Source organism: Scylla paramamosain, chromosome 21 (genome assembly GCF_035594125.1).
Source record: "Scylla paramamosain isolate STU-SP2022 chromosome 21, ASM3559412v1, whole genome shotgun sequence".
Classification (NCBI taxonomy): Eukaryota; Metazoa; Arthropoda; class Malacostraca; order Decapoda; family Portunidae; genus Scylla; species Scylla paramamosain.
In genome coordinates this window covers 10,820,767-10,825,766 of record NC_087171.1, presented here as the reverse complement: position 1 = coordinate 10,825,766, position 5,000 = coordinate 10,820,767, and the positions used below count along the sequence as shown (strand labels likewise).

General features: G+C 46.4%; 1 protein-coding gene across 1 annotated transcript in view; it reads right to left on the bottom strand.

Moving 5' to 3' along the window:
- The window catches only part of LOC135111004 (forkhead box protein O1-like), a 77,185-nt gene that overhangs the window by 24,055 nt on the left and 48,130 nt on the right, over positions 1-5,000 (bottom strand). The gene's annotated exons all lie outside the window — the stretch shown is intronic.

Sequence of the window (5,000 nt, the reverse complement as noted above, 5' to 3'; positions counted from 1 at the left end):
ACACACACACACACACACACACACAAATGATCAAATACAAAGAGAAAAACATATCATCTTTGACAACAATAACATCAAGTAACAATAAAGAACATATATTTATCAGAGTAACTGTGTGAAGGAGACTCCTCACACTCACAGACAGCAGTTCCTCCCCCTCACTCACTCCACCCCTCTGCTCCGTCCCTCCTTCATTGCTTCCTTCCTTCCTCGCTCTCACTGCCTCTGACGACTGTGTTCACCACCGCCACGCTCTCCCACGCTAATATTCAGCTCTCACCAGTTAAGGCAAGTAATGAGAGTAATGAGAACTCTAATTATCGCTCACAGGTGATCATCGTCCTTTGCCGCGATGGCCAGGTGCGGCTACAACAGTGGCATATTTGCGAGTGTGGTCGCACGCCACTCGTCCGACTGGGAACGAGGCCACACGACTACATCACGCAAGACTCACCACCACCACCACCAATATGCTATATAGTACCTGCCACGACCACACCACGACCACACAGCGTCTATCACCAATTTATTCCTCTCCGCAACCACACCATACCACTTGCTTGTGCCCACCACGACCAAGCGGCAACATCTCTGAGCAGCGTTATGTACAGCGCCTATTGCCATCTGCAAGGTTCGCCGCACTGTCACTCTTCAGCCACCACACTACCTAAGCAGGACAACCACACGCTCGCCACACACCACTCTACATCTACCACCATCATCCACCTACAAGTGTTAACAACTATAACCACGATAGTAACACTACTCAATCACCACCACACTATCCATTAACAACTACAACCAAAATTTTAATACTCCTCAATGACCACCACACTACTCATAGTTAACTATAACTACAGCACACAACCACACTACCACTAACCACTGCACTGAAACCGTCACCAGTGTCATTGACCACACACCACCACCAACCACACCTACACAACTACAAGCACACTTAAGCACAGTTTCACATTTTCACTAACCTTGCACTACTCACTCATGTTCGCTTAAGTTCTTCCAACATGACGCTAATCTCATTAAAGTCACATATACATTTGTCTTTTAACAGCTTTTCGTTTTTTTTTTTTTCTGTTTTCAATAGTGACTGGTTTCCTTAATAATACACTGATAAATATTCTTACTTCCGTTTAAGACAACAGTCATTACCCCCATTATCATCCCAATCCGTCATGCAACTTTCCTCAGTCCAATGTGAGGCTCCACTGAGAGTTCACACAAGCGTTTAGGTGAAGCGTTCCACGGCCGCCACTCCAGCATACCGACGCACGGCACCCGCAGCTCTCCCCTCCTTGATGAAGCTCTCTTAACTTCACTACATGAGTTAGAAAACCCTCTTGCGGCCACTGCCTTCACACGGTTGTCGGCGACGCCTACAGGATAACTGTGGGAGCGAGCAACGTTAATTGTGCGATCCCAGTCGACTTGAGGCATCGGACGGACGTCTTGGTTTATGAGGTTCCTTCACGCCACGTGGCGTCCAGCCGAGGCGGCGCTGAAAGGCGGCGCTTTTTTTCTGCTGCCGCTGTGTAAGTATGTAACACGTGGATTGTAGAGAGAAAGAGAGAGAGAGAGAGGACTCGGCACACAGACAGTAAAATAAACAGACAAGGACATTACAAAGAGCCAGAGACCACAGACCACCTGGCAAACAAACACGACGGGACACAAAGATATGGACAGACAAAATGACTAACAAGAAAGTAAGACAAAAACTGATAAAGTGTAACTATGAATATGGCAGTTACATATGGCAGCGAGACCAACCACTGCCTTGAGGCGGAAAAAAATTATGCCTGTCAATCCAGCCAGAAACTATATTACTTCCTTACTGCTGGGCGAGGGGAGGGGAAAGGAAGAGTATGGATGGGAAGAAGCAGAGGTGAGGGAGGGACAGGAGGGATGGAACGGCTAGTGCGGGACGGGTAAAAGCCGGTATTACATAGAGAACGTTTCCCTGGACAAACTGCGCTTCCGTCTGCAAACTTTCTTCCTAACCATGATTTGCTGTGATAATCCTTTCTCCTGAACGAGATTATTCTCTCTCCACTGAAACACTCAAAGAAGTAACTAAGTTATTCCTATGTATAAAACTAATTAATATATGCTAAGGCTTCCATCTACCTTGTATTCTGAGAGCAACACCAGCCATGTCACCCCAACCACCCTGAAATCTGGCTTACCCAAGGAAGATATTTATACTGAAAGTTCCCGGTGCAATACCGGCTTAACGCTGCCATGGGGGAGGAGGAGAAAGGGTTGCGGAAGGTAACAGAGGCCACGAAAGTGAAGGTATGTGATGTTAAAGAGGTGCTTTGTGTGTAATTACTGCTTGTTTCACTCCATTTTCCATACCACCATCCCTGATTCACAGCCATTTATTCAACCACAACTAGACGTCTACATCCAACCACTCACACACTAACTCATCCACCCATTCGTCCATTCACATCCAAAATGCTTCCAACACCCTTACTTAAACAGACGCATCTTCCACCATCCACCGCCATAACTATGCACTTGACCTGCACACCCACACACACCCACTCACCCACCCACGCACACACACCGCCACTCACGTCAACACTTTACAGACACACAGCCGCTTACAGTCACCGCCAGATCTCGCCTTCCCTCGCGATGCAACTTACAGCTTACTTTCACTTACGGATTCCTCTCCCCGCGGTATTCAGTTCCCAGGAGTGACTGGCGCCCACACCTTCACCCCGCGCCCCATAACAGTTATCCCAGAAGGCGCGTCGGTCTGCCGTGAGTGCGTGAAAGGCGTAAAGCAAGGCATGATGTGCGGGCTCTTGAAATGCAGCTTATGCCTCCTCCTCCTCCTCCTGATGGACTTCTTCACTCCTCCCATGTTAAATGTGCGCACACTCCTGTTTTTCATAGGAGTAAGTGCTCTCTCTCTCTCTCTCTCTCTCTCTCTCTCTCTCTCTCTCTCTCTCTCTCTCTCTCTCTCTCTCTCTCTCTCTCTCTCTCCATTGATGGTTGTAAAGTTGTGTGTGTGTGTGTGTGTGTGTGTGTGTGTGTGTGTGTGTGTGTGTGTGTGTGTGTGTGTGTGTGTGTGTGTGTGTGTGTGTGTGTGTGTGTGTGTGTGTGTGTGTGTGTGAGCGATCCACGAGATGGATCCCTCCCTCTAAGAACACCAAACAAAACACACATTTAAAACACCCCAGGCTTGCCAGGTGAGAGTATCAATACTCACCTGGCTCACCTGAAGAAGTCTAATCAACACCGGATTCCTCGTCCGGTAGCCTCCAGCATCCCGAGATAAGTAAGTTGCTGGGAAGACCCATACACCTTCGTTTTGTCACCCGTTCACCGACCCGTGGTGGTGGAAATGCGTCTTGCTATATATAAACTCAATTCACCAAAGCTTCGTCCTTCTCTCCATCCTCAAATCCCTGGCTAGTAACCACCGTGCCGCTGCTTTTACGATTATTATTATTATTATTATTATTATTATTATTATTATTATTATTATTATTATTGTTATTATTATTATTATCATTATTATTAATAGTAGTAGTAATAGTAGTAGTAGTACTAGTAGTAATAGTAGTAGTAGTAGTAGGAGTAGTAGTAGTGGTAGTAGCATCATCACCACCATTGTTAAAACATTCCCTATAAAAATACTATTATTCTCTGAAATTTACCGTCATACTCATCAATCAAAATTATCTAGTGTTTCTGTAGTGGGCAGCAGTATTTGGAGTGGTGGTAGTAGTAGTAGTAGTAGTAGTAGTAGTAGTAGTAGTAGTAGTAGTAGTAGTAGTAGTAGTAGTAGTAGTAGTAGTAGTAATATCACCAACCACCCAGACGACCTTCAGGTGTGACCGAAGAGAAGAGACACTGATTAGGAGCGTCGCTTTGTCCTGAAGGTGACGGGGAGAGAGAGAGAGAGAGAGAGAGAGAGAGAGAGAGAGAGAGAGAGAGAGAGAGAGAGAGAGAGAGAGAGAGAGAGAGAGTCTGCGTGTGTGTGTGTGTGTGTGTGTGTGTTCTGACTGGAATGTGTTAGTAATAACATTTCCATTTATCTATGCAGTTGGGCACGTTTGTCTTATATAATCCCGACCCCAATCTCTCTCTCTCTCTCTCTCTCTCTCTCTCTCTCTCTCTCTCTCTCTCTCTCTCTCTCTCTCTCTCTCTCTCTCTCTCTGTTACATAATTAAATCCAAGATGACGAATATGAAAGAATGGAAGGAAGTGAGAGGGAGAAACGATGAATAAAGGACTAACAGGAGAGGAGGAGGAGGAGGAGGAGGAGGAGGAGTGAGGTATAAGAAGATACGAAAGAAAAGAAGAGGGACAGGATGAGAAGAGATGAGAGAGGGTGAGGGGCAGGGAGAGTGAAAGGGTTGAGGGAGCAAAGAACAGTGGTGGGGTGATAGGATAAGGGGAGGGGAGGGGGAGAGGTCCAAGAACGCCCAGGTGTGACGGACCGGCCGACAGGTGAATTCTAATCCCCTGAGATGTCCACCTGATGGTCCCCCTCCCTGCCCATCTCTTCCACCGTCTGGCCTGGCTAATATTCTGAAACTCTTCTGCGCCGCTGTAGTTGAAGTTACGCGGATTTTTAAGTGTTTTTACGGTTCTGGTGACAGATTAACGAGATTCCCAATTTATTAACAGGGTAAAGACTCGTCAGAACTCAGCTACTCATTTATGTGGGCTTTGAAAGTAGTCACGGTGAGAGTTCCTGAATATGTTTGGTGCCATGTAAGCCGCCACTCCCTCACTACCGCCATCACTACACCCACTGGTACCACGTGCGCCTTTCATTCCTCCCATCCATAATCAAACTTGAATGATAAAGCAATGAAAGAATATCCCTCCTCACTTACCATAACTAGTGAACGGAAACAAGAAAACATTTAAACCTATAATCATCTTTCTATCCTCAACCAGCAGCATTCAATCGTCTAATCAATTCTCGCCTCCGCCTAAGACCCCAAGTGAACACA